The sequence below is a fragment of the Canis lupus genome, chromosome X (genome assembly GCF_048164855.1).
Source record: "Canis lupus baileyi chromosome X, mCanLup2.hap1, whole genome shotgun sequence".
NCBI classification, from domain to species: Eukaryota; Metazoa; Chordata; class Mammalia; order Carnivora; family Canidae; genus Canis; species Canis lupus.
In genome coordinates this window covers 49,883,923-49,909,872 of record NC_132876.1, presented here as the reverse complement: position 1 = coordinate 49,909,872, position 25,950 = coordinate 49,883,923, and the positions used below count along the sequence as shown (strand labels likewise).

The 25,950-nt window shown below is 37.6% G+C and overlaps 2 pseudogenes; both read right to left on the bottom strand.

Moving 5' to 3' along the window:
* Positions 1-6,382: 6,382 nt before the first annotated feature.
* Positions 6,383-7,566, bottom strand: LOC140628468 (interferon-stimulated 20 kDa exonuclease-like 2 pseudogene; annotated as a pseudogene).
* Positions 7,567-14,530: 6,964 nt separating this feature from the next.
* Positions 14,531-15,390, bottom strand: LOC140627760 (large ribosomal subunit protein eL6 pseudogene; annotated as a pseudogene).
* Positions 15,391-25,950: the final 10,560 nt, after the last annotated feature.

Below are 25,950 nucleotides of genomic sequence, written 5' to 3'. Positions count from 1 at the left end.
ATAAATAGAAAGTAAAACTTAGTGCTGAGTTGGAAAGGCAGATGAGTCTTGCCTTAGTTTAGAAAGAATCAGAGAGTGCATTTGTTAGAGGAAGTACAAACTTACAAATTGACTCAGTAACAAAAAAAAATCAACCTAATGTTCTATATCTGACTTCATCTTGTTTGGGAGCCCTAATTCTCCCAGTATCTGTCAGGTTAATATTTAATCAATTTAAAGTTCAAACTTCCTAATAAGGCTGCCTCTATTTTCTCAGAATAGCTTCTCCTCTCCTTCCTCAAGATGGCATTGGGGTACAGAGGAAAGTTTATATAAACCTCACTGCACTGGAGAAGGAATCTCTGTATTGCATGTTGGTCTCTGGTTCCTTTGTGACTTCTGCTGAGTTTGCCTCTAACCATACCTGATCATTGTGAGTCTTGTATAAGTGACCACTGCATAATGTCTCAGAGCCACCTGGCTTTTGAGAAATCATGTTGGAAGCTACTGCTCATGACCATAAAACTTGCATTACTCTGATGGTAAGATTCCTGCACTCAGCATCCATTTCTTCTAACTCCAGGCCTCTTTTGAGCCACTTATACTTTCTTTACTCTTTCATCCCTGATCAGGGCACATGAGAACTTAAGATCTTCTTTACAGCCCTTCAGGACCAGGTACACTATCCCCAGACCTCTGCTTTATCATGCCATGGTGCCATCTCTACTCAACTGTGGCTACTTTGTGTTGATACAGGGCACCAAGTAATCCCCTCCAAGAATCATAAACAGGAAAAGCAATACCAGCCCCTTCTGTGGCCCAGATGTGGGATCATCATCTCAAGCATAAGTACATCCTCCCCAAATATATTTCCAATCTCCTCCAAGCACCACAATGGTTTTGGTTTCCTGAGTGGCAGAAATCCCCCTTATGTTAGGATCTCCCATCCTCTCTACACAATGGCTGATGGTAAACTTCTATTTTCACACCAACACATTTTTATCTTGGTATGTAAAGGGAACCTTTACCTTCATCAAAACCCAGCTTTGGAAACTATCCTCTCACAATACACTAAAAAAATTACAGTTTGAAATTCAGGGATGACCAATGATACGTTTGTTCTAGGCCATATCTGTCTTCCCCTGAAGCAATAAGTTCAAATGATTCAATGAGTAGGAGCACAAGACAAAAAGGAAACAGATTATCAGAAGCAATTGATAATAAAATAGGTTTAATATATTTAAAATATATAGGATATACATTCATTCTTGTATTTAGACAAAAAAAATATTTTTAAGCACTTACCATGTTAAGGTCACCCACTGGTCTGGGTGGGTGAATATACTGAATAACAACAAACACTCTACATCAGTTTCGAGTATCACAAATTTACTATAAGGGATCCCTGGGTGGCGCAGCGGTTTGGCGCCTGCCTTTGGCCCGGGGCACGATCCTGGAGACCCGGGATCGAATCCCATGTCGGGCTCCCGGTGCATGGAGCCTGCTTCTCCCTCTGCCTGTGTCTCTGCCTCTCTCTCTCTCTCTGTGACTATCATAAATAAATAAAAATTTTAAAAAAAAAATTTAAAAAAAAAAAAAACAAATTTACTATAAAACAAAACCATTTCCAAACCATGGGCAATCATTTTTGGCTACTTTCAATGCAATAACACATCATCATGCCCAATCCTTTTTTCACTGGGTTTGAGTATAGCGTATTGTGACTGTTTTTTGTCTGGGTACCTGAAAAATAAAAACCGTATTATTTTTCAAAATTTATGGCTGGGAATCCTATGAGTCCAATTTCCTTTTTTTAAAAAAAAGATTTTATTTATTTATTCATGGTAGATACAGAGAGGGGCAGAGACACAGGCAGAGGGAGAAGCAGGCTCCACACAGGGATCCGGATGTGGGACTCGATTCCGGGACTCCAGGATCAGGCCCTGGGCCCACGGCGGAGCTAAACCGTGGAGCCACCCAGGGATCCCCGTGAATCCAATTTCCTGCCTTAATGAGTGCAGTATAGTAAGTTACATTAATGAACAAAATTTAATATTTGAAGATTGAAGATACTGTTGGGTCTCGGAGTCATCTTCCCAGTCATCAATGGCATTAGCCCAGACTAGTGAGGAGCTGTAAAGACTTAAGACATTGTGTTTAACCCATAGTGGACCCACAATATACTAGAAATGCTATTTTTTTAAAAGACTAGAACACACTTATCTTTTGTTACACCTCATTCTGTGAAAATATAATTTAGAAAAAGATTTGGTTAATGATGCTGGTTAAAGAAAGCTGTAGGGACGCCTGGGTGGCTCAGTGGTTAAGCGCCTGCCTTCAACTCAGGGTATGATCCTGGAGTCCTGGGATTGTGTCCCACATTGGGCTCCCAGCATGGAGCCTGCTTCTCCTTCTGCCTGTGCCTCTGCCTCTCTCTCTCTCTCTCTCTGTGTCTCTCATGAATAAATAAATAAAATCTTTTTTTTTAAAGAAAGAAAGTTGTATTAGTCACTTGGATACTTATTCGAAGCTCACTGAAATGAGATTTTTAACTACATCAAATGAAATTTTATTTCAAATGATGCTGTAAAATTCTTAGACATTCCAGTAAGCCTTCTTCTTACTGAAGGATCTTTAAGATTGTTCATCATTATCATTTTGCCTTACTGAGTCTAGAATGCAATGGCTTTTATATTTCCAAATAAGCTTTATATAAAGTACTTACAAGTTTCACAGCAGAAAACTACTTATTAAGGCAATGATGTTATTCTTAAATTTTTCCTGATTTGGGGGCACCTGGGTGGCTCAGTGGTTGAGCATCTGCCTTTGGCTCAAGTCATGATCCTGGAATCCTGGTATCGAGTCCCACCTCAGGCTCCCTGCAGGGAGACTGCTTCTCCCTCTACCTATGTCTCTGCCTCTCTCTCTGTGTGTGTCTCTCATGAATAAATAAGATCCTTTAAAAAAAAGGCAATTTATATAAATGTCCTAATTTTATGGTCCTGCCCCTATATTGTTCAGAATCAGTACAATTCTTGCTCTCATTTGATAGAAGCTGTCATTAGTTAAAGGGGTACTTTAGACAGGTCACTAGGAGCATCTTGCCCTTCCTCTCAATAAGCATATTTTCTACTTAATAAAAAGCTTGTAGTTTAAAAGCACCTCCAGTTATAGCCAGGCAAAAACATGAAAGGAAGAGCTACTTACATGAATATATGAAATTTCAAATCTCTTAATTCCTAAACAAATTTTACAGACTTGAAAAGGGCTAGTTTGACAGCCTCGGAGCAAAAGCCCTAGCTTATTAATAGTTGTAACCTTAACCTATTGAAAAACAATATGAGCCCAAAAAAGAGAGCAACTCAAGGGTTTCTTAGGAATGAGAGTGTAAGAGGTGGAGAGTGAAAAACATTGTGTAGCAGGTAAGGCAATTACCTCTGTCAAGGGGAGAGCAAAGTATCCCTTTTTTTCTTCTTATTCCCTCCCTCAAAGCTGGTAGAAATTGTCCTTACATCATCAATAAGAGAGGCTTGGTGATTAGAGCAGAAATATTCTCATCCAGCCCAACCACCACTTCCTCTTCCCAGAATTTCTTGGGGAAAATTATAATGATTGATTTGTATGCATAGGAGGTGGCCACTCTCAGATGACAATTAAGGAAGGTTTGAGAATGTACTAGAGAATGTCTGAACAGTAACAGGGACATTTCTAGCAGTAGCAGAAACAGAGAAGGCTGGCTGGTGTATGGATGAATGCCAACCAGCAGAAGCCAAGGGGCCCAGCGCAGGGCTTGTCTGCTAATCATATTCAAACCTACACCTTGCCAGAAAGCCACATCCCAAACTCTAAATAATGCTTGCTTCAGGGGTCAATTTTTCCAAAAGCTTTCCGTGAAAAGACTTTAGGTGGAAATATAAGCTTCATGTGAGCAATAAGGAAAAAACATGTAAATCTCTTCTCCACCTTGCATTTGCTTTTCCTGCTGTATTTTAGGCAAAAGAAAAATTCGTCAGAAATGACTCCAGAGCCCAGATTCTGACCTCCTCAGATCCTGCTCCCTCTAATCAGGCCACCCGTTGACTGACAGTCAGGAAATAAACCGTTCTTTGAAGGTACAGCCGGAGCAGGTTTACAACAAATGACTAATATGTTCTAATCTTCCAGCAATTTCAACAGTTTTCAATTCTGGAAGATTCACATGTGTCTGTTTAACTTCCCAATTCTGTCCTGTGACTGCTCATTGAATTATCCTTCAAGATTCAATCTTCTCAAATATTACAACCTTCTTCATTATCTAACTCAAGTATAATATCAGGATACAAAATTTGCCCAAACCCCACAATATCAATCTGGACACATTGAAAAGCCAAAGAAAAGGCCTAATAGCCAAAGCCTTATTGGTAGGAGGGGTAGATAACCATTCATCAAATTAGCAAATTCTCCTTGAACTGCTATTAGGTATACTAGCCATTCTTAAGTATTCGAAATGGCACAATCATCCATCAATTTCTGAAATGCCTACGGTCTGGTGCCAAAATCTACCTTCCCCATAAGCCGAATGAGGCCTGAATTCTCCTTAATAAGAGACAAAGTCTTTAATTCCATAATTAGAGATAAGCGTAGAAGAATGCTCCATATGAGATGGAAGAAAGTTGATTTATACCCTTACTAAGTCATAAATGATTGATATTAGAGTGATACCTCAGGGCAAACTGCAATAGGAAGGAAGGAAGATAGAGAGTAGGCAGTACTAGATGCATGGGAGGGGTGGAGGAGGGCAGATAACACAAAGAGAAAGTTGGAGACAGTAAGGAAGCTGGAGGAGGGGTTCGTCCAAAAACTGTCTTACCAAAGGCCATCCAGACTATAACTCAAGTAAGCAATTCTGAGGCTTAAAAGGGAAGATGCAGGGATCCCTGGGTGGCACAGCGGTTTGGCGCCTGCCTTTGGCTCAGGGCGCGATCCTGGAGACCCGGGATCGAGTCCCACATCGGGCTCCCGGTACATGGAGCCTGCTTCTCCCTCGGCCTATGCCTCTGCCTCTCTCTCTCTCTCTCTCTCTCTCTCTCTCTGTGACTATCATAAATGAATTTAAAACAATAAAAAAAAAAAAGGGAAGATGCAAGGGGCACCTGGGTGGCTCACCAGATGAATGCCTGCCTTTGGCTCAGGGTGTGATCCCAGGAATCGAGTCCCACATCAGGCTCCCTGCATGGAGCCTGCTTCTCCCTCTGCCTATGTCTCTGCCTCTCTGTGTGTCTCTCATGAATAAATAAACTACAAATCTTTTTTTTTTAAGCTTAAAAGGGAAAATACAAAATTCAGGTGGTGTTAGCCAGACTTTGCAAAAGTTTTACATTTTCTTCTAAACCTAGTAATAAATTATATACCCAAAGGGTCCTGATTGAAATAAAAAATGCTGCTTCAAGTGGAAAGCAGGATAAAATTGAAATCTTAAAATGGCAAAGGGTATTAACATATAAATTAGCTATTCCTAAAAGATTTTAAGACTCACCTGTGCATATGGCTCATTTTTTTTGGGGGGGGGGCACTTTAATTACCTTTTTACATTTGGAGCTCCATTTTATTTTATTATTTTATTTTATTTTCCACTATAAAACTTTATCAAGGGAATAATTTGAGTTTTTAGAGGTTTGGTTTAGCAAAGTAAAAGACTAAAAACCATGAAAACACTTTAAATTCTTTTTTAACCTACCAAGTAGGATGTAAACTAAATAAATCCTCTATTACTTTAGGAAAAGACTGCTTTTCTAAGTCAGAAAAGTTGATTTCCAAGTCATGCTCTCTACCTCTACTGCCTTGTAAACTGAAAGAGAACTGAACCTCACCAGGATGGTTTCTCTGTAAGTCAAAGTGAGAAGAATAAGTAACATCCCAAAACAGACTAGGTTGAGACTCCAAGCCAAAAGCAGAGTCTGTGATACAGAGTGTGATCAACCAACCAGGGTACTTTTGGGAGTGAAAGGGTGCTGCTAATTACTTCAGAACAAAAGGCATAAAATGAGACATGGGGTCACATCAGTGAGAAGGCAGTCCGAGAGAGTACATTTTCCTGTATGCCCTGACCCTTGAAAGCAAAAGGCTGAACTAGAGCAAAGCATCCTGGGATATGTGTTTAGCACCATTTAAGAGGCAAACAGTATAGGGCTGAGTTTGACATAGAGGCTTGTCTCCTTCCACAAGAAACTTAACCAGACACAGAACACAATAGTGAGGTGAAATTTTAATAGATATTAAGTCTAGGGTGGAGCCTCTCTCTCCCTCACACCTCAAGCTTGCAAAGAGGTGGAGCTAGTAGAGCTGTCCAACTGGTCCACAGCCCTGTTTCTTCTGGGTGCAGTGCTCCCTCTGCCTCCCCACATTACCAGTGTCCCCACTGCTGCTAGTCTTTTGGGGGATCGTGGGCCAGGTGCTGTTCCCACTCGACTTCAACCAACTTGTACAGCTCCATAGTGGCCTGAGCATGTTCCACAGAGGAATGTCCACTGCCCAATCTAGATGCCCTGGTTCAGAAGCTTCTTGTTGAGACACTTCAGAGACATGGTGGCATTCTTCAGGCAGTTGGACTTCTGGTTGGGGAAGAAAGGGGTATGGGAGGTGTCGTGAGTGAGGGACTTAGAGTGAAAGTACTGAGGAGCTTTGAAGTTGTGGATGGCATGCCCCCTCTGTCTTTCCTGTATCTTCAAAATCTGGCTCTGAGCGATCTTGAAGGGTGTAGCATTCAACATGTGATGCTTCCAGATACTACTCCATCTGGTCCAGTAGTCAACTATGTAGCAGGGTGGAAGGATGTACTCATCATAAAGTACATCTCCGTGGTAGTTGACAGTGCTACATCCAGCCAAGAAACTGACATGCCCCTTGGGTCCTGTACCCACCATCTCACAATTGCCACCATCTTTCTTGTCATCTTCTGGGATGCTCTGGAGGATTTATTCACCGAATAAGATTGGGTGGAGTTCTGTGGGGTCATTATTCTTAGTAGGGTTCTTCTAGGGGGCCCTTCTTCTAGGGGGAAGTTGGCTCCTAATCTTTGGAAGGGCATTCTGGAACTCCCATTTTGGACTTCACTATTAGATCAGATTTTGTATTTGTTGTGTTTACAATTTTGATACATAGGACTCTGAAATTTCCTAACATACAGATCAGGCCCCATCTGTCTGTATTTCTATTTTAATTTTCAATGGTTTATGCAAGGGTTGTGCTTTCATAGCATGAAGGTTCAGCTCGAGAGGGAGTATGTGTATGTGTGTCTAGTGGAGACAGGGGTTTCCAAATTCTCACTGAATACATCTTTCAATGTACATAAACATAGTTACAAAGCAGGAGACCACATTCTACATTGTGCGGGAGGCTCTCTGAAACTCATCACCCTACCAAAGAGGAGACTAGCTATAGGGTTGACACACTGCTGCATTCATGATTCCATTCCCCTCTTAATTAGGAGGTGTTGAGACTGTAGTATTAATTCATTTGAGAATGCCCAATCCTTCCCAAAAGGCCTTTCCAAGCAAGGTCCATTTGACAAATCAGTTCACGATCCACCCAACTCACCTGAGATTTCATGCTCCTTCACTATCCTGAAGAAATAGCAGAAATGTAGGAGTTAGAGATGTAGGGGTCTATGTTTGGCTCTGTGAGCAAACCATGGCATGCCTTTTTTAAGGATTTTATTTATTTATTCATAAGAGACACAGAGAGAAAGGCAGAAACATAGGCAGAGGGAGAAATAGGCTCCTGCAGGGAGCCCAATGTGGAACTTGATCCCAGGACCTCAGGATCATGACCTGAGCCAAAGCAGACACTCAGCCTGTGAGCCACCCAGGTGTCCCCCATGGAATGACTTTAATGGGTTTCAACTTTATGGTCTATACAATAAGTCAAACAATGCTACTTGTACACAATAACACTTGAGCTTTCTGTTCCAAATGCAGCCAAAGGAACAAAAAGAATACCTTATATATACAGGAATAAAAATGAATAAGTACTGACTTCATGTCAGAAATAATATAAGCTGGGAAACAATTCTATATCCAAGGGGGGGATACTTCAAAAATAAAGACCAAGTAAATACTTTGTCAAGCAAACAGAAGCTGAGAGAATTTGTCACCACAAACCTGCAAAAAAGAAGCACTACACCCAGTGCACAAATCTTGTTTTCTAATATCATTCTGCAACAAAAGGAACCAGGGCTCCTTGGAGAAATGGCAAACTCTAAGGCTGAAGATGAAAATAGACGGGATGAGCCTGGAGCATCTTGTAATACCAAAAAGTAAGGAAGTGTTAAAAAGCATGATGGGGTCATGTCAAAGAGATACAGCAATCAATTGAAAGAGCTCCCAGTGGCCAAAGTTGGAGTGATGTGAAAAAGAAATAAAGTAGTATTTGATTATAACTCAAAGTATAAAATAAATATCCATAAGTTCATATTGGTATAAATAAATGATTTAGTAAACAAATAGAGGATAATATACCCATAATAAACTTCCCATATAAAAGAATTCCAAATAATTTATGTAGATGATAGTCTACCATCAAGGAGGTGGAGCATAATTCCCCACTCCTCAAATGTGGGCTGCACAAAATAACTCCCTTCCAAAGAGAACAAAATAGAAAAAGAGGAGAAAGAGTAACTTTATAGCGGAGAAACCTGACAAACACTGCCTCAGACAGATGATCAATTTAATAATATCATCGGTGATAAATCATGCTGATAGCATGTACCCATGATATGATGTGATGAGAAGGGCACTTTGCGACTTCCTCTCAAAAACACATAACCCAGTCTAATCATGAGAAAAACATCATACAAATCCAAATGAAGGACAATCCACAAAATACCTGACCAGTCTTCCTCAAAACTGTCAAAGTCATCAAAAACAAAGTCTGAGAAACCATCACAGCCAAAGGGGGCCTAAAGAGATATGATAACTAATTGGTGTCTTCAATGCGTTTCCAGGAATGAAAAAAGACATTAGATTAAAAACAAAGGAAATCAAAAGAAGTATGGACTTTAGTTAACAATAATGTATCAATATTGGTTCATTAGTTGTGACAAATGTACCATACTAATGTAAGACGTTAACAGCAGGGGAAACAGAATACAGGATATGTTTAAACTCTCCATTCTATCTTTGCAACTTTTCATAAATCCAAATCTATTCTAAAATAAAAATATATTTTTAAAAAGAAGTGATAAGGGCCTATTTTCAGGCTGAAGTAAAATGTTATTAAGTGGAAACTGAGATCTGCACAAAGGAATGAAGAGTGTCAAAAATGGTAACTATAAAAAAATGGTAACTATATAGATAAATATACATTTTAATGGCTAATATTTTTCATTTGATCATTTAAAATTATTTTATTTCATATCACTAATTTATTACCTAAAATCTTTAAATTTACCTTATATATTTTAAATTATTAGCTCATCTGTTCCAATTATTCTGCATTGAACGGTATATGTTTTATTTTTTTTGAATGGTATATATTTTCAATTTGTTGTTCTTTTCTATGGTAGTCATTCATCCTTCTCAGAAGTCTAGGTATACTTATTCCTATTTCCTGGGGGTATTAGCTACTTCATCTAATAAATGTATATTGAAAAAGGGCCAAAAGCCAGGCCCTAGTCTAGTCCTCACGAAGAGTCCCAGATACCATAGAACTACTGTTATTCCTATATCTTGCCACCTTATGAGGCAACTCTTCTGGTCAGTTACCTTGAGTTGCAAACGATCAGATCTAAGAGTTTGGAGGGGCAGAATTGGAGAGAATGTCAGAGGACAACTGGTTAGTCCATCCCTATGCTCATCAACTCACTCCAGTAAGACTTGCATTGCCCTTGCACCAAGCTACAACCATTTACCTTTTACACACATCAGTTGAAGGCAACTTTCAATATCTCCAGGACTTCTCACAGTGGTATTGTTGTAGTGGTTGCTATTTTTCTGGGAATCTATGCTTTTCTTTGGCCTCTATCTCCAGGGTTGATTTTGGGTACGAAGCAAAGATTCATTTGTCGAAAACTGTAAATATAACTCTTGTTAGGTGCTTATTCTGTGCACAGAGCTTTACTTGCATTAATCTCATTTAATCCTCTCAACATCCCTATGTGGTACATACTATTATTATACCCATTTTACAGATGACGAAACTGCAGCACAAGTACATTAAGAAACTCCCTACATGATCACAGTGTAAGAGATGGAACCAAAATTCAAACCCAGTCAATCTTACTTCAGAGACTAGGATCTTTGTTTACCCTCAGATATCCAGTGATTAGCATATTGTAGGTGCTTGAAAATATTTATTGAATGTTTTTAAAATAATGAACAAATGGAATGGATGGTTAGAAGTATACTGCCAGCTTCCTCAGCAGTCTTATTTCCTCTATGTTTTCCTCTGTTCGATTGTTTTAGTTTCTGAAATATACTATGAAGCCTATCTGTGTATCTTTTACAGAGTGATGCATTCTACTTTCCTTTCAGCCTTTATTATTTAAAAAAGCATATTTATATTTCTAATAAAGGGAAACACTTATCTTCTTATTTTTCTGCATAAGTATAGGTGATGTACCTTTCTCGTTACCAGAGCTCTGTCACAAAAGCTGTCTTGTTTTCCCTCTGTAATTTCTGGTGAAAATAGGTCTTGCAAAAGAAAGAATATAAATGGCCATGAAACATGTGAAGATGCTGTGCCTCACCAACTATGAATGAAATACACATTAAAACAACACTGAACTGGCAAAAATTTTTGCAAACCTGCAAAAAATTAAAGCATTAAAATACACAGTATTGGTAGGAGTTCTAGGAAACAAGCCCTCTTATATATTGGTAGTGAAAGTTTAAATTGAACTAGCCCTTCTAAAGGAAAATTTAGCAAAAATCTATCAACATTTAAATATGTAGACATTTTGACCCCAGATTTCCATTTCTAATAATTTATGTTACCAAGTAAACCTTGTGTTGTACAATCATATCCGTTGTAACATAATTCATATAGAAAAAAACTGGGATAAATGAAATTTCTGATGGTTAAATAGACTGACAATGGGATACTATAGAATTATGCAATGAGAGAAATCTATATGTATTTATGTGGGAAAGTATTCAAGATATATTGATAAATGAGAAAATATAGAAAAGTATATAAAATATCATCCAATTTTTATAAACCAAAATAACATATATCTGATTATACATGTTTATATATGCATATTAAGATCCTAAATTTATACCAATCTGCTAACAATTGTTACCTCTGAAGAGTGGGATTAAACAGAGAACATATTGGTGGTTGCCAGAGGCAATGGGTGGGGGAAATGGATGAAGAGGGTCAAAGGGTACATGCTTCCAAATATAAGATAAATAAGTTTTAGGAATGTCATGTATAACATGGCAACTATAGTTAACACTGTATTTGAAAGTTGCTAAGAGAGTACATCTTAAAAGTTCTCATCACAAGAAAAAAAATGTAACTTTGTGAGGCAATGGATATTAACTAAACTTATTATGGTAGTCAGAAACGGGGGATGGTGAACCTTTACTTCTGGAATATTTGAATTTTTTCAACATAGAAGCACTTTCATAATTTTAAAATATGTACATGTGGAATCAAAAAAGGAAAAATGGAAGGAAGACCAAGAGGAAAGAAGGAGGGTTAACATTTACTTGAAATCCTCACTCAAATGAAATGGGACTGTATTTGAAAAATAGCCAGGAATAAGAAGGCCCTTGTTTTATTTGACTTCCTCTAGGCTTGAGCTTATAGGGAAAGCACACTAGGACACTCTAGGAAGCTTCTAGTGAAGAACTCAGTCCCTCCTCACAGAAAACTGGTGTATTTTTAGGTTGCTGTGCAACCTAAAAGATTAGGGCAGTCTACACACTTTAGGTAGAATAGAAAGCGTGAGAGTTGCTCTACCCCTTGAATGAAAAATTGATTTAAATACAAAAGCAAAATTTTCTCAATTCCTCCTATGTTTTTTATTTTAATATATACATCTACATATATGTATATATCAACAGAAAACCTCTTCCCTCAACTACACATGAAAGTGAACTCCCAGATGGTCAAAGGTTGCTGAACACATCTTGCTAGTCTCAGAGATTAAATTTAGGTGGATGAGGACCTTATAAAGTCATACTGAATATCTCAACAGATGGATGTCTCAAACACTGAGAGAAGAGAAAAGGCAAGGGTTCAGGTGGAAGGTCAAATAGATGGCCTCTCTTTGCTTCCAGTTTCCAGCCTGTGTAAATATCTCACTGTTAAGCCTAAGTTTCCTATAAATACATTTTTTGGAGAGAAAAATTCTAATATTACCCTAAAGACTGGCATCTTTTTCGACAAGACTGTAACCATGTACTCAGGCCTTTATCCCTGCAGTGCAGCTGAAATATGGCTAGGTGGTATTGCGTAATTAACTTGAAGTCAATTAATATATGCAACAATTTACTATCACTTTCATTTTCATCATGGAGAACGCTCCTACCAATCCTGACGTTCATAATGATAGGAATCAATATTTTTTATTTTATTTTATTTAGGAATCAATACTTTCAATGGATCAGTTATTTAATTAGGTTCTATGAAAAAATTATTTATTTTAATTTAAATTTTAGTTAGTTAACATACAGTGCAATAGTTTCTGGAGTAAAATTCAGTGATTCATCACTTACATACAAGACCCAATGCTCTTCTCAACAAGTGCCCTCAGTAACAGCCATCACCCATCTAGCCCATTCTCCACCTACCTCCCTCCATCAATCCTCAGTTTGTTCTCCATTATTCAGGGTCTCTTATGGTTTGTTTCCCTTTCTTATTTTTTTCTTTTCCCTCTTCCCATATGTTCATCTATTTTATTTCTTAAATTCCACATATGAGTGAGATCATATGGTATTTGTCTTTCTCTAAATGACGTATTTCACTCAACATAATACACTCTAGCTCCATCCATGTCATTGCAATGTTAATTTTTTGTTAGGTGAGTAATATTCCATTGTATAAATATACCACATCTTCATTAACCATTCATCAGTTTATGGACATTTGGTCTCTCTCCAGTTAGGCTATTGTTGATAATGCTGCTATAAACATTAGGATGCATGTACCCTATTGAATCTGTATTTTTGTATCCTTTGGGTAAATTCCTAGTAGTACAATTGGTGGGTCATACAGTAGTTCTGTTTTTAAATTTTTAAGGAACCTCCATATTCTCCAGAGTGGCTACACCAGTTTTCATTCCTACCAAATGTGCAAGAGGGTTCTCCTTTCTCCACATCTTCACCAACACCTGTTGTTTCTTGTGTTGTTATTTTTAACCACTCTGACAGATGTGAGGTGGTATCTCACCATGATTTTTTTTAATTTTTATTTATTTATGATAGTCACATAGAGAGAAAGAGACAGAGACAGAGACATAGGCAGAGGGAGAAGCAGGCCCCATGCACCGGGAGCCCGATGTGGGATTCGATCCCGGGTCTCCAGGATCGCGCCCTGGGCCAAAGGCAGGCGCTAAACCGCTGCGCCACCCAGGGATCCCCTCACCATGATTTTTAAAAAGATTTTTATTTTATGCATGAGAGACACAGAGGAAGAGAGGCAGAGACATAGGCAGAGGGAGAAGCAGGCTCCATGCAGGGAGCCCGATGTGGGACCCAATCCCGGGTCCCCAGGATCACACCCTGAGCCAAAGGCAGATGCTCAACCACTGAGCCACCCAAGTGTCCCTCACCATGGTTTTGATTTGTACTTCCCTGATGACGAGTGATGTTAAGCATTTTTCACGTGTCTGTTAGACATTGGATATCTTCTTTAGAAAAGTGTCTATTTATGTCTTCTGCCCATTTCTTAACAGGATTATTTGTTTCTTGGGTGTTGAATTTGATAAATTCTTTATAGATTTTGGATACAACCCTCTGTTAGACATGTCATTTACAAAAATCTTCTTTTATTCCATAGGCTGCCTTTACTTTTGTCGATTGTTTCTTCACTGTGCAGAAGCTTTTTATCTTGATGAAGTCCCAATAGTTCACTTTTGTTTTTGTTTCCCTTGCCTCTGAAGCTGTTCTAGTAAGAAGTTGCTAAGGCCGAGGTCAAAAAGGTTTCTGCCTGTGTTCTCCAGGATTTTGATGGTTTCCTGTCTCATATTTACGTCTTTCACCCACTTTGAATTTCTTTTTATGTATGGTGTAGAAAAGTGGTCCAGTTTCATTCTTCTGCATGTTGCTCTCCAATTTTCCCAACACCATTTGTTGAAGAGACTTTTTTACCATTGGATATTCTTTCCTGCGTTGTTGAATATTAGTTTGCATATAGTTGTGGGACCATTTCTAGGTTCTTTATTCTGTTCCATTGATCTATGTGTCTGTTTTTGTGCCAGTACCATACCGTCTTGACGACTACAGATTTATCATATAGCTTGAAATCCAGAATTGTGATTCCTTCAGTTCTGTTTCTTTTTCAGTATTGCTTTGGCTATTTGGGACCTTTCATGGTTCCATACAAATTTTGGTTCCTTGTAAGAAATTTAGAACATCAATTTGTGAGAATGAACTCCATTTGTGAGATAAAATAGAGTGAAAGTAACCCTGAAGTTGAGGAACACCTTTGATTTTTGACAGAATGTGTGAGTCCACAGATTTCTGACCAACTTTGTGTTGCTCTGTAATTTCATATTTCTACTTCTCAGTGTTGAAGATCTCACCTTCCTGGTGTATGAGTTAATTCAGCTTCTTCCTCTTGAAGTAAGCATCAGTAAGATATTTTGGGATTTGTAATACTGCTGGTATCAATTTTAGTGGAGGAGGCAATGACAAATTTTTTGTGTGTTCTATATAGAGGAACTCAACTGAGGGCCAGCCAGACATCCAGTCACAAGTAGCAAGACACTGCTCAGTTGCTTCAGGAAAACCACCAGTTTGCCTTTGTGGCACCCAGTGAGGATGATCCAAATGGCCAGGAGTGAGTCTAATCCACAGTTTTTTCACATGCAGACTGAAAGTTTTTTTGCCGTGGCTCAACAGTTTTCAAGGCACATTTTCAGTAGGGTGATACACAGGTATTTTGCGAAGTTTACTCCGATACGACCATTCTTGCCACAACCAGCTGGTTTTGTGACAGTAGTAAGAACCTTCTCCTTCTTATTTTCAACCCTGGATTTAGCTGTTGAACACTTCCTCTTATACATGATCTTTCTGAAATACATAGCTGATAAGGATTATCTGCCAATGCCTCTGACTAAACAGGGTTTCTGCTGCAATGGGGCTTCTCCTTCTTTAGCATTTTGGCCTTCAGATTACCTTCCTTAACTTTGCCACCAGCATCAGCCTTCTTGGCTTCAGGTGTCTTCTCCTTAGTACCCAGCTTCTCAGCTTTTTCACCCTCCATGTGCAAAATGGGAAAGAAGACTTGACAGGAGTCAATATTAAGCTCATACAGCTGAGCCTGCTCAAAGAATGAGAGAAATAAAATAAAAATAATAAGCACCCAGAAAAAGCACAACTTATGTTGTTGCAGCCATATTTCCTTATATAAAATAATCATTTTCAAAATAACAGTGACTAGAGTTTGACTCTCCCCATGTGAGCTATTAGCCTGAGAAACATAGGCTTGTAAGGAAGGAAAGGAAGGAAAGAAGAAGGAAACAGGCATGGAATATAGACAGAAGGGATGGTCTATCAATAGATAAGTTTGTATTTGAAGAGGAAAGACTTACCCTTTTCAAAAATTGACTAGATTACGTCCTGAGTCCAACCAGGTAGAACCATACTCATCGATTTTTTAAAAAGATAGATGATAGATAGATAGATGATGATAGATAGATAGATAGATAGATAGATAGATAGATAGATTTGAGAGAGAGAGAGAGCACCTACACATGCAAGCAGAGAGGAGGGGTAGAGGGAGAAGAGAGAGAATCTCCAGCAGACTCCCCAATAAGTATGGAGCCTGACACAGTGCTCAATCTCATGACCCTGCAGTATCATAACCTGAGCCAAAACCAAGAGTCAGATGCTTAACTGAACTGAGCCACCCAGGCACCCCAGAACCATAATCATGTAAAAAAATTGTTTTAAATGGCATGGAGTAGATACCATCAGTATAAATATACTTCAACAATTCTAGTGGCAGAAAATCTTCACAAGGTACTTTAAATTGTAGCTTTTCCATCAACTAAATTAATGAAGAACGCTTAGTTCCATTTAGGAGTCTGGAGTCGCAAAGGTCAAGGAATTGTGGTAGGGAGCCTTCAAATCCTTGCTATTAATGTTGGGTCCTCAGACTAGCAACATAGACATCACTGGGGTATAATCAGAAAAGCAAGCTCACAGGCCCCACCTCAGCCAGCTGAGTGGAATCTGCCAGGATCTGCACGTACACAATCCTTAGGTAATTCATATTAAAGCCTGAGAAGCATTGCTCTGGTTGTTAGCTGGGAGTCTGAGTTGCTGATTTCAAGCACCAGAATCATATTTCTAGTATCTAAATCTCAGCATCCACCCTCATTCCTACTTCTGACAGCCAAACTCCTAGGAGATATAAGTGCACCCCTACTGTGTACCCAGCCAAGTACCAGGCCCTTAGAGAGGAACAAAAGAAAATGACACACACCCCCATATTCTTAGGAGTGAATCCTCTGGTTGGAGGAAGAGAATAGAGGCACATAAATGCCAATTCACTTCTTTCCCACTTTCTCTTCCACTCTTTTCCCTAATGCATTTCATACTCTAGCCTGATCTTTACTCCAGGCTAGAGTATAGTTCTACTTTAGGACTGATCCCTCTTTTCTAAAAGTGCCCTGGGCTTTTGTGCCTTCATTGTCCATGTTTTTTCTGCCTGGAACTTTTGCTGTCCACCCACAACTTTGGCTGTTGAAATCCTACACGCCCATCAAAAGTCAGTGCCTGTCTACCCAAAATTACTCTGTCTACCATTCCCCAAGTGTGCATTCCCATATGCGCACCTTCACCATTATCCAGTAACACTTGGCTTCAGACTAGCTGTAAAGATTAATGAAGTTTTCTGAAGCATAAAAGAAACTTCAAGCATGATTTCATCTTTCTCCCAGCTAAACACAATAACCCCCTTAATTCTTGTACTTAGAGTTGCCTTGCCCTCCTTTTCTCCCTCTAAATGTTTTCATTTCATTTCCAAAACACTGTTGAGGTAAACCAGTGCCAAAATGTCTCTCCTAGTTTGAAATCAAATTTTAAGATTGTAGAAATTTAATGTTTCACTCAGGGATCAAACTATCAGTCCACAAACAGTGGACTGCACTGAGAATACTTCTCACCCTCCTACATGTCTTACACAAAGCAATACACAAACACATGCATGAACCCAGACCCCTAAACTAGTTTCTTGAGCAGATCACCTGAATTAATAGCAAACTGGGTGTAATTTTCAGTGGATACTCTAGATGGTAGCATTGTGCATATTATTCTTTCACTTCTTTTTATTGTTTCCCTAATTTTATTCATCAGGAAAGGCCTACGTGTGGAGGGGAGTTTAAGGTCATATATTAATAGGTATCCATACAGGTGAAAATTAATAACAATGTTAAACATTTCCAAAATTCTATTGTTTCTCAAGCCAGTTTCACATCTCTCTTTTCTCCATTGCCCAAATTTCAGAATTGCAGTCCCAACCATAGACTCTACCTCTCACTCAATATGCCAACCTTAGCAATCTGACTTTACCTCCTCTCCCAATTAACCCTCCTGAAATCATTATTTCTTTAAGATCTCCTGCAGTCTTCTGGTCCCTAGATTCAAATGCCTCTTCTCAGGGTTCATCCTAATTTATTTCCCTGAAACATTTACAAGGTGATTGCCTCTTTTTTTCTCCTCACAATTTTCCCAAATCCTTTATTTTGAAAAATTTCAAAATATAAAATATATTAAGTTGAAAGAATACTACAATGAGCAGCCACGTAGCTTTTGTTTCGTTTCACAGATTAACATTTCACTACATTTTCACCATCCGTCTTTCCCTCTCCTTCCTTCTTTCTCACCTTATCACCTTCTCCCCACTCCTATGTTTCTCTCCAGACATCATGACACTCTAAATACTTCAGCATACATTTTCCAAGTTGCAGATATCATTACACTTGAACCCTAGGTTTTTTAACCTGCCTGTTCTAAAAATAAAATGATCTTTCTTTGACACTCTCCATGAAACTCTGAACTCTCCTTGCCCTCTCTTGGTTCTCCTTCTAACCTCTGACCACACCTTTCTAGAAGCACAAAGCAGAGGGCAGGAGGACATGAAGAGTCTGGTCCTGGTTCTGCTACAAACCTGCTCTGTGCTTTTAAAGAAAAAGGAAACATTTTCTTTAATTATCAAAGTAATATGTGCTCATTGTAGAAAATAAGGAAAATACAAGGTTTAAGGAATATAAAAAGCATCTAAACCTACCATCTAGAGATTTCATTTTTTTAGTATGTCCCAATGCATAATATATTTTATATAATTGAGCTGATGAAATAGATACAACACTTTATCCTGTTTTTGATTTAACATTGAAAAGAAGGATTAAAATTCTTCATAATCATTTTTATTGGTTGTATATTATTTTATTGGATATAATCTTTTTTTAATAATAAATTTATTTTTTGTTAGTGTTCAATTTGCCAACATACAGAATAACACCCAGTGCTCATCCCGTCAAGTGCCCCCCTCAGTGCCCGCCACCCAGTCACCCCTACCCCCCGCCCTCCTCCCCTTCCACCACCCCTACTTCGTTTCCCAGAGTTAGCAGTCTTCCATGTTTTGTCTCCCTTTCTGATATTTCCTACCCATTTCTTCTCCCTTCCCCTCTATTCCCTTTCACTTTTATTTATATTCCCCAATGAATGAGACCATATAATGTTTGTCCTTCTCCGATTGACTTATTTCACTCAGCATTATACCCTCCAGTATAATCTTAAAGAAAAGGTAATCCTTCCATTTCTTAAGTGAGCAAAGGGTTAAACAGACAATTCATAAAAGGATACAAATAGCCGAAGTTTCAATTTAAAAAGTGTTCAAATTAACTAGTAATCAAAAATAGTTTCAAATTAAATAACACACCATTTTTACCTACCAAACTAACACAAATGTTTTAAGAAAAAAATAATAACCAAGGCTGGAAAAAGATAAGAGAAAACAGATACTCCACAAACATTACTGGTTAAAGTACAAATTAGTATAATTTTGGGGGTAAACTTTACATATACACTTTAACCAGCAAATACACTTGTAGGAACTTATTCTAACAAGATAATTTGGCAATTGCACCACCATATATGCACAAATATGTTCATAGCAGGATGATTTATTAGAGATTGTTTCCAATTTATTGCTAAATAAATATAACATGGAATTAACTCAGTAAATTATGGTACAGTCACATGGAAGAATACTAAGCAGCCATTAAGTATATTGTTGTAATAACTAGTAATAGAATTCTGAGGAAATAATAAGACTATGTGAAAAATTTCATTTTCTGTGTTTGACATCTCTGTATTCTTTGAGATTTTTTTCCCAAAGAATATGCATTACTTCTGTAATAAGTAAGGAACAAAGATTTTTTAAATGTTGTAGAAATTTATTTATTAGCATGAAGTATATTAACAATGAACTGATAATTGAATAAAGTCATTTATAGAAAACATATATGATGCTATCATTAATAGCTTTGATAAGATGAAATTTACATACCATAAAATTCACCCATTTAAAGTATAAATCCATGGGGTGCTTAGATGGCTCAGTCAGATAAGTGTCTGCCTTCAGCCCAGGTCATATCAGGGTCTGGGATCGAGCCCCACATTGAGTGGCATCAGGCTCCCTGCTCAGTGAGGAGTCTACTTCTTCCTCTCCCTCTGCCCTTCCCCTCACTTGTGCCTATTCTTTCTCTCTCTCTCTTTCAAATTAATTAATAAAATCTTTTTTAAAATAAATTATAATTCCATAGGTTTTGGTATATTTTCAGAGTTGCGCCACTATCACCATATTCTAATTTTAGAACACTTTCATCATCAGTAGTTTATTCCTTTTATGACTGAATAATATTCCATTGCATGGATATAACACATTTGTTTTATCCTTTCATCAGTTGACAGACATTTGACTTCTTTCCATTTCTTATCACTTATAAATAACACTGTTATGTGCAAGATTTTGTGTGGACATATGTTTTTATCTCTCTTGAGTAGATAACTAGAAGGAGGGATCCCTGGGTGGCGCAGTGGTTTAGCGCCTGCCTTTGGCCCAGGGCGCGATCCTGGAGACCGGGGATCGAATCCCATATCGGGCTCCTGGTGCATGGAGCCTGCTTCTCCCTCTGCCTATATCTCTGCGCCTCTCTCTCTCTCTCTCTCTCTGACTATCATAAATAAATAAAAATAAAAAAAAAAACTTCCCTTTAAAAAAAAAAAGATAACTAGAAGGAAAATTGCTCAATCCTGTGGTTAAACTGTGTGTAACATTTTGCAAAACTGTCAAAGTGTTTTCCATAAAGGCTGCACCATTCTACATACATAACAGCAATGTATAAGGGTCCAATTTCTCCACATCTTCACCAATACTTGTTATCTATCTTTTTTATTATAGCCATTCTACTGTTTATGAAGCCACTTTGCAGCTTTGATTTGCATTTCTTTTTTTTTTTTACTAAAGATGTTGAACATCTTTTCATGTGTTTATTTGCCATTTGTATATGTGTTGTTTTTTTATCACTGAATTTTAAGAGTTCTTTATATGTTCTACATATGAGTTCCTTGTAATATATATGACTCCACAAGTATTTTCTTCCAGTCTGTGGATTGTCTTTTCCTTTTATGACCGGTGCTTTTGGTGTCATATCTAAAAAAAACAATGCCAAACCAAAGGTCACAAACATTTACCCCTATGTCTTCTTCTAAGAGTTTTAAACTTTAAGCTCTTATATGTAGGTCTATGATTCATTATGAGTTAGTTTTTATGAATGGTGTAATGTAGGAGATCCAAGTTCATTCTTTTGTAGGTGGATATCCAGTTGCTTAGCACTATTGGTTGAAAAGTGTATTCTTTACCCAGAAAAATGTCATGGCTCCCTTGTCAAACATCAGTTCATCATAAATATTAGGGTACTTTTATGGACTCTCAATTCTATTCCATTGATTTATATCTCCATCCCATGCCAGCAAAACACTGAGTTTTTATTTTTAACCATATATACATATAAAGAGAGAAACAATCTAAAAATAAATATTTCAAATTATTAAAAATGAAATATTCTATTGTATAAATGTATGATATGTACTTAACTACTCTTTTCTTGTGGTATTTTAAGCTGTTTCTACATTTTCACTATTATAAGTAGCATTGTGATGAGTATCCCTCCACAAACACTACTCTATTTCAGATTACTTCCTTAAGGTAGATTCCTATCAATGGACTCAGTCAAAAGTAAGAATATTTTTAAGGTTCTAAATAGCCAAGAAGGAAGGAAGGAAAAAAAGAAGGAAGAAAGAAAGGAAATAAACATGCTGAAATTACAAAAAGGCTGCATTGATTTATACTCCCAACAAGATATGTTACTTAGAGCAACTCAATTATCTTCTCTGTGCGTCAGGTTTCTCATCTGTCAAACAAGGTTAGGAAAGCTAGCTCTCCTTTGTTAACAAAGATGCTGTGAGAATCAAATGAAATCTTCAGTACAACAGGGCTTTAACAAGTTTTAGAAATGCTACAGACACATAGGGTACTGATATTTTCGTTTATTTTGTCCAAATATATTCAACAAGCATTTATTGAACACCTACTTCCTATAGAGAACTATAAGAGACACAAAAATGAAAAAAATCCATTTTGGAAATGGAAATTTATTAACCAGACTGGAGCAGAAACCATATCTGGTAAAGAATATAAGAAAACTTATAGTACAAGGGAATGATAGTAGCTGTTATAATAGATGTTATAAACAAAATCCTTTTATTCCCACAAGATGATGAGATTAATTTTACATGGGGAAACAAGGAAGACTTCTCAAAAGATGTAGTATTTGAGCTAGGAATAAAAATTTGATAGGGGTTAACATGTTGTATTCTCATTCTTTATTGAGAAGATAACAATTTTGTAGAGATGTTTCTTATGTCTTTTCTATTTCTGAGTCTACTTCTGATTTGTTTTTCTTATTATTTTTCTCCAGAGTTAAAATTTTATTCAACTAACTATAAAGGTAAGGCTACTGTATCAGATCTGGAATGGTTAAAGACACCTGTTGACTGTCAAATAGTGAGAATAAAGAGACTTTGATATGCCTTCCACAGCAATTCAACTATAGCTTTTTATACAACGGAAAACGTTTATTTGTATAGTTTGACCTCGTCCACCATATCAGGAGCTGTCAAAATTATTGACTTTGATCAGATGTTTTTATTTTTTTTGACCCTAGTCTTATTACTATCATAATCAAAATATACTTGTTATTCAGTCCTATCAACATTGTATTGGGAGACAATTATTCATTTCTGCATGTCTTGCAAGCAGAGGATCTGACTATATTTTCAAGAATGTTCATGAAGCACACATTCATGAAAGATAGAAATAGTGTCTTCTTCTGAAGTAAAGGATGGATTTGTTTATTGCCTGGTATACTGTAAGTTTTTCTCCCACTCTGCTCTCATAGATAAGCTCCTGTAGGCATACAACCTTCCTTATCAAGGGGAAAAAACAGAGTTCCTGCTTTAGTGCCCTGTCATCCCAAAGAATTATTCAAACAAACCAATCACATCTTCCCACAGGAACCAAGGGGCACTTCACCGTGCAGATACTACAAAACTTGCCTTCCACAGCTCTGGTTGTTAACTTAGTTCCTGTGTGCAACTCTGTGTGCCCTGCAAAGCATGTGGTATCCTCTTTCTCTGGGCTGTGAGTATATGTGACTAATAAACTGCTATGGATCACATCTATCTAGTGTCATGTGTCATGTGTTTGGCCATCCCATATCCCTAGAGTAGGACTCCTTTACTCATCAATAGGGGTGAAGAAAAGGTGATTAAAACGTCTAGTATAATAAAAATAATGTTTTCATCTAAAGCAAAAGTTGAACAGGTTAATGTATAGCGCAATATAAAAGATTCAAGCTCCCTAAGTGCAGGATTCCTCAGTTATGATGCAAACCCACTGTGTACACAGCTTCAATCCAGTCCTGTCTACATCACTCAGTTGGAAGAGAGGGGAAGGCATGGCAAGAGGGATCTGATATGAACATGAAGCTCATACTGCTTGCTGTGCAATGAGTAGTGGTGTTCTCTGTGTCTGACCCAGGAATTTCCTATCTTCTGCAAGTATCCATGAAAATAGCATGCAAGCAAAGTCTCAGATAATTCATAGTTCTTGACACATTGTACAGCCCAATACAGCTACCTTACACTGTTTTCCTGAGTGTCTTTTCTTTATTAATCAATCAGTGCAAGCCCAGTTTGCAATGGTTCTGAGTGGCACATAGTCTGGTTCAGTTCCAGTTAAAAATTTTGGTCAATCTGGTTCATTGATATTACAAGTTTTCTTTCTTATATATTATTAAAACCACAATATTGATTTCTACTGGTTGAAAAATGTCGTTGATACCACTGAGGCATTGAAATCATTGACTGTTGCCCACAGTAAAAGAGTCCTGATTAAAGATGGAAATTATTGGGACATACAGAGATCTTATTGTTATCCAAGTATTCATTATCAGATCTACACAGTAGGGACTAAAGTTCCCATAACATAAAAAATATTCACTAATGAACTAACTGTATTAAAATTAGGCCCCATTTAAACATCCTTCTTGACTAGTTTTAGTGTCTATCCCTGACCATTGTAGCAATGGTGCTTATTTACTGTAAACATCCAACAATGCACAGTGCAAATTTCAAAGTGAAATTGAAAAATTTGCAAAAGACATAGAAATATGAAATAGATAAAAGACGCTGGTGAGCTACTCAAATAAGTCACAAAATAACTCACAAAGTCACTGGCAAATGATGATGTGGTAAAGTTAAATCACTTAACAATTGAAGAGGAGAAAATGGACAAGGATGATGAAAGCATTGACGTTTCAAAAAAGAATTATTTGAATAATAAAAGCTTAAGAGAGTTCCCTGGAAAAAAAGGACACAGCTCTCAAACCGCAGTTTTTGCAAAAATGACCCTTTTACGAAAGTCAAATGTGAAGTGAAGGTTATTATGATAATGCAATCAAATAAGTTTTTCAGAAAATTATACCCCAGAAAGTAAACATTTGTTCTTCGTTTTAAGAATTAGAAAATAGTTGAACTTGAATCTGAATTAAGTTAAATGTAGATAAACCTTCTTTCATAATCATTTGTTTCACTTTTGAATTAAAATCCCAATAAAACCTTTTATTTTTCCACTATTCATCATGAAATGTCCCTTATTTCATGTACATTTACTTTAAATGCCTTTTCTGATATCAGTTTCTCCGAGATAATCAGAACTCCCTGTGATTAGTTAGCAAACCATAAATCAGACTTCCTTTGATTCCCTAGTATATATTCCACTAGCACAGTATTTCCTAAGCTGCCATCCACACCACTGATAGTATACTAGATGGTAATAGATGATTTGTGAATGATGCTTAGTCATTTATTTTAAAATTCATTAGAAAAAAACTATATAACCAATTGATTAAGCCCAAGTTTTCATAGACTATTGTGGCTTAAGACAAAGCTAAACTTTTATTTTTAAGATTTTATTTATTAATTCATGAGAGACACAGAGAGAGAGAGAGAGAGAGAGAGAGAGAGAGGCAGAGACATAGGCAGAGGGAGAAGCAGGCTCCCTGTGGGGAGCCCGATGCGGGACTCAGATTCCATCCCAGGAACCCGGGATTCTGACCTGAGCCAAAGACAGAGGCTCAACCACTGAGCCACCCAGGTGCCCCCAAAGCTAAATTTTTAAAGGTGAATTGATTTAAAAGTAAGTTAAAGGAAATGTTATTTTTGTGTAGATGGTAGGCATATATGGCAAAATTTCCAACTGCAGCTCATGAATGACTCAGTTTAGAAGCATTACACTAGCATAAAGTTACCAGGCATAAAACTCAGGCACTTTCAAATGATGACATCCAGCAGTTAAGAAAGAGTACGCTGAGCTGGATAGCAAAGCCTCACAGCAATGATGAGATAGACCTTTTCACATCACAATTGTAGAACAGGTCCTAACTATTCAGACACACTTAAAACTCTCCAAGAACAAATAGTTAAAAGTAATAAAGGATAGGGTGTTTTATTTCTTTAATCCCCCACCTCCCTTTTCTGTATGTTACTCATCTCTATCTACTTTCTGAACATCATACTCCCTACCCCTGAATCATTCTTACCATTTTTACCTGAAGTTTTGGCCCTATCCTACTTATACTAATCCAGTCTGGAGTCTTGGATTTCTTTAAAAGCCTCAACATTGACCACATCAAACATCAGGGAAGCAAAATGCTTCTTCCTTTCAGTGTAGGCATCTCTCTCTCTCTCTCTCTCTCTCTCTCTCTCTCTCTCTCTCAACTTCTCTGTGTGCACGTATGTGTGTAATGCTTCTAAACTGAGTCATTCATGAGCTGCAGTTGTGACTTTTGCATTGTGGGAGGTAGTGGAGGCAGTTAGGAAGTTATACTCATGGGTTTCTATCTTTATTCCCATTTCAAACACATTTTCTAGTAAGCTAGCTCTTATATTAAATGATGGAGTAGAAGGAAACTCTGTTAAAAAATTAACATTAAGGTAGTTGAAACATTAGTAAGGAAGAGAGGAAACCCAACTTTAAAGCTTCACAATTTACTGCTTTCAAGAGGTAGGGATCTTTGGAATGGACTATGGTTTTTCAAACTTCAGTCATCTACCACATTCCCAGTTTTTGCCATGTCCTATTACAACCTATACTCTAGTTTACTTAAGATTTTTCTTTAAGTCAATTAAT